Source organism: Nelumbo lutea, chromosome 4, assembly GCF_056320005.1.
Source record: "Nelumbo lutea isolate HS-2025 chromosome 4, American lotus-T2T, whole genome shotgun sequence".
Lineage (NCBI taxonomy): Eukaryota > Viridiplantae > Streptophyta > Magnoliopsida > Proteales > Nelumbonaceae > Nelumbo > Nelumbo lutea.
The window spans coordinates 82,922,767-82,936,748 of NC_142687.1; positions in this window are offsets into that span (position 1 = coordinate 82,922,767).

A 13,982-nucleotide genomic window follows, 5' to 3' on the forward strand; every position below is an offset into this window, starting at 1 on the left:
TTTTTTGATTACCGATTAGAAGAAGCTGCATACTTAATCTACCACTAGAATTCTACAAATGGTGCATAAATTAAATGTGAAAATTATTTAATTTTTCTCACTTATAATTGTACCATTTAGGTAAGATCTATTTAAATTGTTGATCATCCCGATCCTCCATTTATGAGATTCTCTTAGGGGGCATTCTTTTTTTGGATTTTGAGAGGGGGGAAAGTTGGTCAATGAGAATTTTGTGTTCTTTTTTCAGATTTATGTGGGGACCATGGAAAGTTTATTTTCCTAGATACCACACTCATTTCCTGAGTGAGTAAATAACTTTCTCACCTAGGGGGAAAGTTGCCAACACTTGAATGGGACAAAAATGCCCTTTTTAATAATGAATTTTTATGACTAAAATGGTCATTATCTTATTTACATGAGAAACGAAAGAACATGGGTAAATGCATTTATCTGGATAAATGTTTCCTAGGAAAAATTTACCCAAATAATTACACCTACCCGGATAAATAACTTACTGAAAAACGAACAGGACCTTAGCCTTGGATGAGAGCATAGATGGACCAACTCTGTCTTGTTGAATCATGTATGTCTCTTCACGGGTCCTACCATTTGTCGGGCATTGTTCGGTAGGAGAGTTGCAGTTGCAATCAGTATTTTGTCTAAATCATTGATGGAGTGAAGTGAGAGAGAGTTAATAACACATCCGATTAATGATTCTAATCTCTTAAAAATTTAGTCCAATGGCAAGTCTTCTTTTGCAAAGATATCGATGGATAAAAATTGTTGGAGAACACAGGACAAAAATATTGATGGCAAGTCTTCTTTTCCTAAAACTAGGTGAGGGTTTGATCTTTTGTGCCAACTGTTCCAATTTGCCTCGTGGCAATCCATCTGTCCACGTTGGACAATAGGTGACTTATCCACTAACCAGCCAACACTGACATAAGTCTGGCATGAGTCACCAAAACCAGGGGTTCATACATATATATATATGTGTGTGTGTACACGCATAGGAATTACTTAAACCCAAAAACCCAACCTATTGGGTTATGGGCCCTTGATATATGTAAATTTTTTGCACCTTATATTCCATTTCAATGTGAGATTTTCTTCATTCCATACACTATTTACATGTGAATCCCAATAATCTCTCTTTCATGTGTGAATCTCTTCCACATTGAGAGTTTCATACTCTCCATTGAATGGAAGTTGTTATCATATACTGTCAAGCTTATGTTGCACCAACCAAGAGCCTTTTCTCACAATCATATGGGACCAACTATGGGAATATATTCCCATGGGGAGGCCTACAGAGTCATTGTGTGCATCTATCATTGTTTGTGCCCAATCAAACCTCTGCGTCTGATACAATCATTGTACATTCAAAGGAATAACCAAAACTAAGAAAATATATATATATATATATATATATATAGCTGCAATGGAACTGGTAAGTATTGGCTCGGTTCGACTATATAGTTACATGTTCGAATTCGAGTCTAAGTTCGACTCGAGCTCTATTTTCCTACTTAAGTTTGATTCAACCAAGTTTTCAAAATGTTCGAGTTCGGATCGAAAACTAAACGAGCTTGAAAATTCGAGCTCATGAACTCAAATTTGAGCCTATATTCAACATATCAGCTTAGCATTTTTCGCAATAAAGCATCAAATTTAAATATCAAATTCCCTAATAATTTTCATTAAAAAAAAATCTTCATTAATTCGTTTGACAATCACATTATATGAACCCCACTCTAAATATTTGATTACAAAACTCTATCCCAATTTCACTTTTGGTAACAAAAAGTGAAATCCAGACGTGATTCGTTCAATCACCTATATACGTGACTGAACCAAGGAGGCCAAAGCATAAACATAAGAAGGTAAGAATGTTGTAACTCTGATATGATGATCTACAGAAAACAAGCTATCAAAGAAAGGGAGAGAGAGAGAGAGAGATGGAGAGAGAAAGAGAGCGAAACTTACTGATATATAGATCACAGATGGTTCTCTCTCAAGCTGGTTTTGGGCTGATGCTCTACTGCAGCCTCTTGCAACCATCGAGAAAGAAAGGTATCCATTTATCTAAAAATAGATAGACAGAAAAAGAGAGAGAGAGAGATACCGAGTTTGAATCTTTTGATTACAGAAGACCATGCTCTGCTACAGCCTATAACTGCAAAACGCAAAAACCATTCAAGAGTGTTAAACTAGGTTTTGGTCTTTTTATTTCCCCGGTTCCCCCTTAACCCTTTTGTTTTGAGACTGTGGGCCCTGTGATAGTGTGGTGTGGATAAAAATATATAATAGCTGTTGTTATCTATATATATATATATTCCTTTTTAATATAGAACTCTCTTCATTTCATAATTATTCACACGTAAATCCCAACACATTCAGCAAACAGTACATCAATTCATCAAAGGAGAAAGCGAGAGAGTGAAGAGAGAAATTCAACCCAAACAACATCTTAGAACTTTGAAGAATTAAGACCTGGTAGGCCAGCATATGGTTTGACGACCTCCGTTGTATACAAATTAAACCACTACAATCCTTATTTTAAGAATTTATCTCTTTTTTTTTTCTGTTAAAATGTCCCTATGAAAAATAAATTTTTAACTGTAAAAAGAAGATAAAATCCTTAAAATAAAAAATGCCAAATGCAGCCTTAGTTAATTACCCTAGAAGCAATCGCTATCTACATGGCATTTTTTACGATCATGGTAGTACCCGACCATCAACAGGGCTCGGAATTCCTATACTTCAAAATTCATATCAACTTAAAAATTGGAGAGAGAGAGAGAGCTTCCCTCTCGAGTTTCTTGAGATTTCTCAATCTCTTTTTTCGTCGTCCGCATTCCTTCCTAGAAATTTCTTTTGGGGTGTCTCCCTTTGGGGAGTCCCCCCTTTTAGGGAGCCCCCCCTTTTTTTTCTTTTGTTGTTTTTTTTTTCTTTCTCTATTGTTTCTAATGAACGAAGATTTGGCCTGACCTCACAGTTACGTGATATGTGGCAAAGGCAACAGTTCGGCACAAAAGCAAGCTTAAGGCACAGGCACCAAGGGGAGAAACCAGCGGTCCGAACTCACCCTTGGCCCCAAACTAGAAAGTAATCGGCGAGGTGTATCCCGAACTGTTACAAGGCAGGCCAGTTCGGCGAAGTATGTCTCGAACTGTTACAAGGCATGCCATTTCCCTATACATGCCTCCGAACTCAAGACTTCGCCTCGCTCACACTCCACATCACCTTCAGGGCACCAAAACCAAACAAACCGTACTACGCCTGACACTGAGGAAGTCCGTACCCGAGGGCACCGCACCCGACTGACTTGGGATCTGACGCTTGACGGCCGCACTCTAAACGGCCACCTGACACCGCCATCTTCGGTTAGAGAGACGGTTAGGCAGTGACAGTTCTGTCCCAGTAGAAAAGACGACGCCCGAATTGACAAACGCAAGGGTAATCATACCTGACCTGACAAGGGCCTCGGAGCGAGTGCGCGAGGTGATTATAAAAGGCCCCCTGCCCCCGATGAACAAGGTATGTGAACTTTGTGCTATCTGGTCTACACTTTGCCTTTGAGAGATTACTGACTTGAGCTTCGGAGTTTCAGGCTCCCCAACGCTCCAGCTCAGAGGCGAATTCATTGACAGCTAAGACTAGCCGGATTGCACTCCATCAATTGACGCCGTCTGTGGGAACGCTTCTAAAAGTCTCCCTCTAAATCTCTTTTACCTACCCTTCTTTCAAAAACCCCAACACCCACTTCAACACCGAAATGGCCTCTTCCAACAGTGCCGGACGTGGAACCGAAACAGCCACTACCGGAGAACAACTCCATGTTCCAGCGGTGTGCATTGGGCAGTTCACCATCCCCCTTTCAGTGGATGGGATCCCAAGTTTGAATGTGCCACAGGCGGTGGCACCTCTGAACACTCCCTCGCTGAACATTCCTCTTCCACTCCCCATCAAAACCAACTTCGCGGAACCAACTGCTGTCCCACTAGCAGCCCGCCAAAACTAGCTAGATGATCTGATGCAATGCATGCGGGCAATGCAGGTCCAAATGCAGCAATTCCAGTAGCACCAACTTCAGCAACACCAGGTGTTGCACCACCTCTCCCAACACCATTATCAACAACAGTTCCCTCATCTACCCTTGAACCAACCACTGCTCCCCCCCGGCACCCTGTTTCAAAGCCGATCAATGCCTCTCCTCAAGGTGGACGACCTCACCAAGGAGAGGCTTCTCGACCACAGAACCCATCTAACAGTCAGGCCTCATCCCCGGGCCGAAAGCAGAGAAAGATCACCCCCGCCTCGTAGTTCGCGGGTGGGTCAAGAACCTCACCAACAAAGTCACCTCGGTGCTCCAAGCCTGAGTTCCCACTCATTGAGAACCGCTTCAGCGTCTTAGCAGTAGGCCAGCATTCCGGGCCCATCGAGCTCGGCAACACGGAGGCAAGTAGCGCCAGCACCAGGCCCACTCAAAGAAGGCGCCGGCGAAGTCGCCGAACTGCTACCCGCATGCTACCCGAGCTCAGAGGCAAGGAAGAAACGAGCTCAGGCAAGGTAAAAACCGTCCCCATTCTCTCAGTTCCTTCCCCCCTTTCAGCAGAACTTCTGGCAGTCCCTTTGCCTAGAGATTTTAAACTCCCATCTCTGGACACGTATGATGGGTCCTTTGACCCCAACGACCACATCGACGCCTTCCAGTCGCAAATGCACCTCACTAGTGCCAGCGAGTCGTGTATGTGTGTGGCCTTCACCACCACCTTCAGAGGGGTGGTCCACACTTGGTACCGGAACCTAGCTTCCGGGTCAATAAGAAGTTGGGCCTAGTTTGTGCAGATCTTCACTGCGCACTTTGTTACCAGCAAGAGGTGCCCCAAAACCGAGGAAAGCATCTTCGGGGTAATCCAAAGAGAGGGAGAACCGATCCGGAGCTACATCAAGCAGTTCAATGAAGCATGCATGCAGATCCCTCAGTTAGACCCCGCGGTACAGTTCGCCGCGGCCAAAAGAGGGGTGATGCACAAAGAATTCAATGGGCACATGGTGGCCAGCCAGCCAGTAACCGTGGCCGACTTCCTCAAGCTCGCAGACAAGTTTATGAGAACAGAGGAAGAGATCAACCAGAGAAACGAATGCGGGGTTGAAAAAATGAAAAGAGAAGGCGAGCCCTCCAACCCCAGCGACAAAAGAGGCCAGAACCGAGAGGCGAAGCCAAGCCAACCGTCCTGAGCTCCCTTAGCAGTTCGGACGGATTACACGCCATTGAACACAAGGCGGACCGAGATCCTGATGACAATCAAGGACGCCCATTACGTAAAGTGGCCACCTCGCCTGAAGAGCAACCCCAACGAGAGGAACAAAAATTTATATTGTAGTTTTCATAAAGATCACACTCATAGCACCGAGCAATGTAATAATCTACACGACGAGATAGAAGGACTCATCCGTCGCGGGTACTTAAGAAATTTTGTACATTATGACAATAATAATAAAGCATGTCAGCAAGGTGAACACGGGAAGGATGTCCCCGAGCTGAGCAACAGACCGGCCGAAGCCTTGCAGCGACCTCCCCCCAGAAGAAAGGCCAGTCCGGGGAACCATACACGTGATAGTGGGCGGTTCGGTGGTGGCAGGATGCACTTCGGCGGCAGCAAGGATGTCAGTTCACGAAGCAGCCTGAGAGGAGCATAACCCTCCCAAGAGGCCTAAGAAAGAAGAACCAATCCTTTTTACAGAAGACGATGCGTGAGGTGTTCACTACCCCCACGACGACGTGCTCGTCATAAAGCTAAGGATCAGCAACTTCAAAGTCCGGCGCGTACTGGTAGACTCAGGCAGTTCGGCGGACATCCTATTCAAATCGGCGTTCGACCAATTGCAGTTGCAGAAAAGCGATTTGAAACCCGCTCACACTTCTCTGGTAGGCTTCAGCGGAGAGGAAGTCAGGCCCTTGGGGAAAATAACAATACCTGTGGAAGTCGGCACATGGCCGTGCGCGGTAAGACTCAGCCACGATTTCCTGGTGGTCGCGACCCCCTCCTCATACAACGCCATAATAGGGCGACCAATTACGCATATTCTACATGCAGTGGTCTCCACCTATTATCTGGCAATGAAGTTCCCCACGGACTTCGGTGTGGGGGTAGTGTGGTGCGACCAACTCAAGTCTTGCAAATGCTATGTTGCCGCCCTAAAGGGAAAAACCAAGGCAGCCGGTGACCTCGAACTAGAGCGACCTGCGGAGCAGGGCGACGAACGAGCTACGCCCACTGAGGAAACAGTCGCAGTCCTGAGCTTGGCTACAGATTCGGCGCGAACACTCCAGATCGGTGCCTCCGTCAAGGAGCCTTTGCGAACTAAACTGGTGAGTTTCTTACTCCAAAATTTAGATATTTTTGCATGGTCCGCGGCAGATATGCCCAGTATTGACCCTGGCCTAATAACTCACAAGCTTAACACTGACCTTGTAGTCAGACCCATTAGACAGAAGAAACACAACTTAGCCCCGGAGCGCTGGAGGGCGGTTGACGAAGAAGTCGAAAAGATCATCGCAGCGGACTTCATAAGGGAAGTTCATTACCCGAGCCAGGTAGCCCACCTAGTGCTGGTGAAAAAAGCCAACGGCAAGTGGCGCATGTGCGTCGACTACACCAATTTGAACCGAGCTTGCCCAAAGGACTACTTTCCCTGCCCCAAATTGACCGCCTAGTGGACGTGACCTCGGGACATGAGCTGCTAAGCTTCCTGGACGCCTATTTAGGCTACAACCAGATCAAGATGGACCAGTCCGACCAAGAAAAAACCAGCTTCATTACCGAGTTCGTCCTGTACTGTTACAAGGTCATGCCCTTCGGGCTAAAGAACGCTGGTGCGACCTTTCAAAGACTTGTAAATAAACTTTTTCGGCCTTTAATTGGAACGAAAATCGAATGTTATGTAGACGACATGGTCGTCAAAACACAGTTCTCCCAGGAATTATTAGCAAACTTGGATTCTGTTTTCCAAATTCTGTGTCAGTATAAAATGAGACTAAACCCAAACAAGTGTGTCTTCGGTGTTGCTTTGGGTAAGTTTCTAGGGTACATTGTCAACCAGCGTGGTATTGAGGCCAACCCGGATAAGATAAAGGCCATCCTTGATATGAGACCACCTCGAAAAGTAAAAGAAGTTCAAAGGCTAAACGGCCGCATAGCCACTCTAAGCTGCTTCATGTCCAAGTCGGCAGACCACTGCTTGCCTTTCTTTAAGGCAATCAAAGGAAAATGGTTCGAATGGACCCGAGATTGCCAGCTCATGTTCGACGAGCTAAAGACCTACCTCGCCTCAGTGCCAACCTTAGCCAGACCCGAGGAGGGCGAGGTCCTAGAATTGTACCTCTCGGCGAGCGACGAGGTGGTCAGTTCGGTATTAGTAAAACAAGCAGATCAGGTCCAATGGCCCGTCTATTATGTTAGTAAAATTCTGCTGGGAGCAGAGACGAGGTACCCACAGATAGAGAAAATAGCCTACGCATTGGTGATATCAGCTCGGAAACTCCGCCCGTACTTCCAAGCTCACACAGTCGTCGTCTTAACCGACAAAACCCTAAGGCAAGTCTAGCTGAAGCCCGAGGTCTCCGGTAGGCTGACGAAGTGGGCCATCGAACTCAGCAAGTACGATCTCTAGTACAAACCGCGGACCGCAATTAAAGCGCAAGCTTTGGTAGATTTTATCACTGAGTGCACTTTCACCCACGAAGCCCAACAGGTTGAGTCCGAGGTCCCCAGTTTGGGTGAACCCGGAACTCCCGAGCCAATAGAGTCTGAACCCCATGAAGTAGCAGCCAGTGTGGCATCTCTCCTGGTTAGGCGAAACGAGAACTGGAATGAGGAGCCCTGGATCCTTCACGTAGATGGTTCCTCGAACCAGCAAGACAGTGGGGCTGGAATAGTCTTATGCGGCCCGAACGACACAAAATTGGAATATGCACTACGCTTTGAGTTCGCGGCATCTAACAACGATGCAGAATACGAAGTACTGATAGCCGGGATGAACTTAGCGCAAAAGGTAAGAGCAAAGCACTTGGTCATCTGCAGTGATTCCCAGCTCGTGGTCAATCAAGTCACGAGCGAGTATGAAGCACGCGAGCTCTCTATGATCGCATACTTGGCGAAAGTAAAAGAGGCCCTGCTCAACTTCTAGTCACACTTCATCAGGCAAATCCCGAGGTCAGAGAACACTGAGGCCGAAGCTCTATCCCGGCTAGCCAGCACAAGTCACAACAACATGAGAACCGTGTACATAGAGAATTTACCTCAGCCTAGTATTCTCGGGGGGGCAGAGGAGGTTGCTTCCGTCCTCAAAGCAGAGCCGAGCTAGCTCGACCCACTTGTAAGCTTCTTGATAGACGGAACCCTCCCTGCAGAACGCAATGCAACCAAGAGGGTGCAGCGCCAGGCTGCCAAATACGTCATAATTGATGAACGGTTGTACCGACGGTCCTACACGCTCCCCTACTTGCGTTGCCTGCAACCTGCCGAAGTCAAGTTTGTGCTCCGCGACTCATGAAGTCCTATGCGGCGGACACCTGGGTGGTAGAGCACTCGCCCAAAAATCACTTCGACAAGGATACTATTGGCCAACGATGAAGGCAGAGCAGTCGAGCTCATCAGAAAATGCGACAAATGCCAGAAGCACGCCAATATCCACCATCAGCCTGCTTCCGACCTCAAATACCTCGCCAGCCCGTGGCCCTTTGCACAATGGGGCATCGACCTCCTGGGGCCATTCCCGCCAGCAACAGGAGGGAGAAAATTCCTAGTTGTAGTAGTGGATTACTTTACGAAGTGGATAGAAGCCGAACCTCTAGCAATAGTTACGGCTCGAAACATACATAACTTCTTTTGGAAGAACATAGTATTTCGTTTCGGGTTACCTCAGGTACTAATTTCCAACAACGGCAAGCAGTTCGAGGATATCAAGTTCCAAGAGTGGTGCCAGAACATGGGGATTCGGTAGAACTTCACATTAGTCGCGCACCCGCAGGCAAACGGTCAGACGGAAGTTATGAATAGAGCCATCCTGCGCGGACTGAAAGAACATCTAGATCGAGCTAAGGGATTGTGGGCCGAAGAGCTACCAAGCGTTTTATGAGCCCACCGAGCTACATAAAAAACCGCCACAGGAGAAACCCCCTTCAACCTCACCTACGGCACTGAAGCAATGATCCCGGCGGAAATCGAAGTACCAACATTGCGACTAGAAACATACGACGATCGGACAAACAAAGATGAGTTACGGACCAACCTTGACTTACTGGACGAGGTAAGGGACCTCGCGCACATCTGGGCAGTGGCCTATTAGTAGCAGGTAGCTCGCTACTACAATGCCAGAGTAAAGCAGCGAAGCTTCCGGGTTGGCGACCTGGTCATTTGTAAGATTATGGTGCCCAAACCCGGCGTGGGAAAACTTGGACCAAATTGGGAAGGGCCCTATAAAGTAACGAGAGCGCTTGGAGGGGCATACGAGCTCAAAACCTTAGAAGGCAAACAAGTACATCGAGTTTGGAACATTGTGAACTTAAGGCGATACTACCTATAAACCGCCAAGCGAAGTGGACGAAATCGCTTCAAGGGCCTAAGGGCCATGGTGCAGAGCCAAGAGGAACCTCGGCGTAAGCAAACAAAGAAAAGTCGGGCATATTATCAACTCGGAAAAAAATCAATTCGCTACAAAATCCTTAGTGCCGAAACAGGTCGCGTAAGTACAATAACCCGGACAAAAACAGTGGCATATTATTAGTTCGACAAAGAATCAGTTCGGGAAAAGGAACACTTGGGCAAAAAGATTGTCTATTCCGTTGCAAGAAACAGGAGTACATTGGCCATCAGAAGGCACTTCCAAAAAAAAAATCTTTACATGCCCGGAGCTACTTCTTCGCCATCAGAAGGCACTTCAACAACACTCGAAGGCCCTACCTCTCCTTCAGAATCCGGCTCGCCATCGACAGCGTTGGCCATCTCCTGAGTTATACGCGAAGTGGAGATGGCACTAACATCGAGGTCGGGGTACGTGTTCCGGATCATCCACCGGCTCAGCTTGAACCCCCTTCTGTAAGAATCCACCATCAGATCGTCAAAACGCAGAGTGGCAATATAGTCTTCAACGGCCTTCTTCTTGGCGTCTTCAATGCCTTGGGAAAAAATCTGTGTTTTCTCCCTGATGTCCTCCTGAAGATTTTCGACTTGATGCTGCAAGTTCAACTTCAAGTCCGCCATGTGCTTGACGACTACCCCCATGGCCTCGGCATCACGTTGAGACATCGCCTGCCTGGCCATGGTGACGCGAGCAGCTTCTTCGGTAGCATAAGCGGCCGGCTCAGCAGCTCGGGTATTCGCCTCGGCGGCACGGAAAGCCTCTTTAGTAGTATGGGCAGCAGCCTCAGTAGCTCGCGCCTGTCGCGAACTCCTCTCCACTTGGGCTGCTAAGGCGTGAATAGAAGAATTCACTTACCAAAAGAAACAAGTGAGCAACAACAGCAAAAGCAATAGAAAACGAAGAAGGTAGACAAAATCTGACTTACCACCATAGCATGTGTTACGGCGCGGCAGGCGACTTGATCTGACTTACCACCTCGGGGAAAGTAGCCTCCCTACTCTTCTGAAGAGCGTAGTTCGGCGTCAACACGCTCCTGAACTCCCCTTGAGCTCCCGAGCCTGAGGGCCCAGCTCGCATATGAGCGGACCCAGAGTGAGCAGGAGCACTGGAGTAAGTAGGAGCACCCGTGTAAGTAGTCTCAGCGTAAGGCACCCCGGTCGCTTCATGCATCGGTGGAGTCACCTCGGGCTCCCTGGACAGATCCTCCGGTGTGTGGCCTGGAACTTGAGGCTCCTCATCTGGGGGTAGCTCGGTACGAGTTCTCTCCGCATCCATCACACCTGTAGAAACGTGTTCGACATCAAAAAAAAAATGAAGGAACAAAGCAAACAAGAAACCGCAGAACTAGAAACCTACCCGAGCTCAGGTCGGCCGCAATAAGCTTGGCCTCCGTCAAGTACTGATGGCACTTTAAACCTTGTCGTGCCCATTGCCGGAGGCCCTTCTCTGTCTCTTTGTCGAGAGTGACACCAGAATCAGGAGCGGCCTCACCCCACCCGGTCTGAAAGGGTCATCCTTGTGCACTTCGCACACCGAAGTAGTCCCACTTCCACGCCAGGACCTTATTAGGAAGATGTGCAGAAGGTTAAAGCCCAAGCGAGGAGAAAGGTAATACGCTTGTCTTCCCCTAGGAAGAGAACCCGCTTGCTTCTTGAGCATCAAGATAGAGGAGAAAATCTCCAAGTCTAAAGGGAAGTTTTGTTCACAAAAGAGGGAGACTGTCCCCACTAGGTTCCGAATAGAATTCGGATGAAACTGGCCAATGGTGACACCGAAGTGGTTTATGACTTTGACGAGAAGGGGGTGAAAAGGCAGTTGCAACCCCGCAGCGTACTGCTCTAAAAAAATCACGATCTCATCAGGAGCGTGTTCCCAAGGAAAGCTGCCCGAAGGAATGAAATATGTATACCCCTCAAGCAGATTGTAAGACATAAGTATAGATTGAAGCCCCTCGGGCATCATGGTCGAGGGACCAAACCTGTCTAACATCTGACCTCGGCGAGATGTAGATGCCAAACTGCCCGAAGCAGTGCGGCCTACGGGTTCATAGTCATCCTCGACTTCCACCTCAGGATCACTAAGGCAGTCGGGGGATACGACTCGGTTTGTAGAACCTATGTCAGTCCTACTTGAAGAGTCGTCTGAGCTATCAAAGCTAGACATCAAGGAAAAGAGGTGGATTCAGGAAGGTACTCACCGGAAGAAAGTTTTGAAGGCTCTGGAGATGGGAACAAGCCAAAAGACTTGAAGGCTAAGTAACCATCCTAGACGCGAGCTGAAAAGTTGGATGCGAGCTCAAGAGGCAAACCGCAGAAGTGACAAATCGACTGGGGTCCCCCACTATTTATAGCTACAGTAACCAAGAATCGGCAGTGCAGATCAAAGACGATCCGACGGCCCGCATTCGCGCTGACTGCACGTCCCCTGATATCGAGACGTGATTGGCACACGTCTTTCCGAAAAGAGCGAAACGTAAGCGCACGTCTTTTTGAAGCCGACGTCGCACCGGCGCACGTCTTTCTGAAACTGACAAACGCATTGCACGTCTCCCTGCAACTGACAACCACCAACGCACGTCCCTTCAGAACGGTAGTGGCGCGCCTTTTTCAAATTTGAATGACCCGCTGTCTCGTCCCAGCGGCGTGAATTTTTGAAATTTAAAATAAACGTGCGCTGCCTCGTCCATCAACATTTATAAGCAGTAGGCCCGTTTCCTGCCTTCTCGGACACCCCAGAAAACCGAAGAACCCTGGTAAAAGCAAATCGTGCAGTCAAGATTCGAAGAACGGGACAAATCCACCTACCACATCGCAAAACTCCCCGCACCAGGGCAAGACCCTTGGCGCGAGGAGTGGGGGGCAATTGATGAAGGAAGATTTGGCCCGACCTCACAATTATGCGACACGTGGCAAAGGCAACAACTCGACACAAAAGCAAGCCTAAGGCGCGGGCACCAAGGGGAGAAACCAGCGGTCCGAACTCACCCTTGGCCCCAAACCAGAAAGTAATCCAAATTGACCTACCTTGTAACAGTTCGGGACATACTTCACCGAACTGGCCTGCCTTGTAACAGTTCGGGATACACCTCGCTGAATTGGCCTGCCTTGTAACAGCTCAGGATACCCCTCGCTGAACTGACCTTCCCTATACATACCTCCGAACTCAAGACTTCGCCTCGCTCACACTTTACATCACCTTCAGGGCACCAAAACCAAACAAACCGTACTACACCTGACACTGAGGAAGTCCGTACCCGAGGGCACCGCACCTGACTGACTTGGGATCTGATGCTTGACGGCCGCACTCTAAACGGCCACCTGCCACTGCCTCCTGACACCGCCATCTCCGGTTAGAGAGATGGTTAGGCAGTGACGGTTCTGTCCCAGCAGAAAGGACGACGCCCGAATTGACAGACGCAAGGGTAATCATACCCGACCTGACAAGGGCCTCGGAGCGAGTGCGCGAGGTGATTATAAAAGACCCCCTGCCCGTTTCCCCCCGGGTTCCCCCCAGAGTTGACTGACTTGAGCTTCGAGAGATTACTGACTTGAGCTTCGGAGTTATCACACCGGGTTCCCCCCAGAGTTCTCTCATCTTTCCCGTTTCAGGCTCCCCGACGCTACAGCTTAGAGATGAATTCGTTGACAGCTAAGACCGGCCAGATTGCGCTCCATCAATTTCTTTTCTTCCCTCCTCCCCATGCTTTCATTCTTTGTTCTTCTTCCCATCCGGTTTTCTCCATTCTTCCCACTATTCTTCCTCCCATTTATTTCTCTCGCCTTTCCCATTTAGTTCTCTCCATTATTCGTCTCTTTTTGTGCTTTTTTTTTTTCCTTTTTGCAAGCATTTTGACAAAAGCGTTACTTTTCCATCCGATTCCTATATGCAGCTGTCCATGATTAAGTCTGTTCGTTGTTCTCCAGCAGATGCAATTCATAGTAAGTTCCATTCGCAGTTCTCCGACGAATGTAGTTATGGAAGGCAGTTACAGCCTCTGGTAGCGATTGTAAAGTTTAGGACTCTACCGTCTTATACGGATATAACCCCAACCATACCATTACCGGCTCTTTATATTCTCTTGGGAACCTCTTCATTATATTCTCCTTCATCCATGTGACGTATACTCGTATATACGTCAGAATAAACATGTGACGGAACACCTCTACGGATGTTGGGGGCCCAACAGCCACGTTCATGGGCATGACACGTTAATCCCTTTCTTTGTCTATTTTGGTCTGAAGACAAATAATTACTCTATAAATCCACACCCACATTGACATGATGGCTGCCAAAGTTTTCCCTTTAAAACCCAATCCACGTTGAATTGGTTT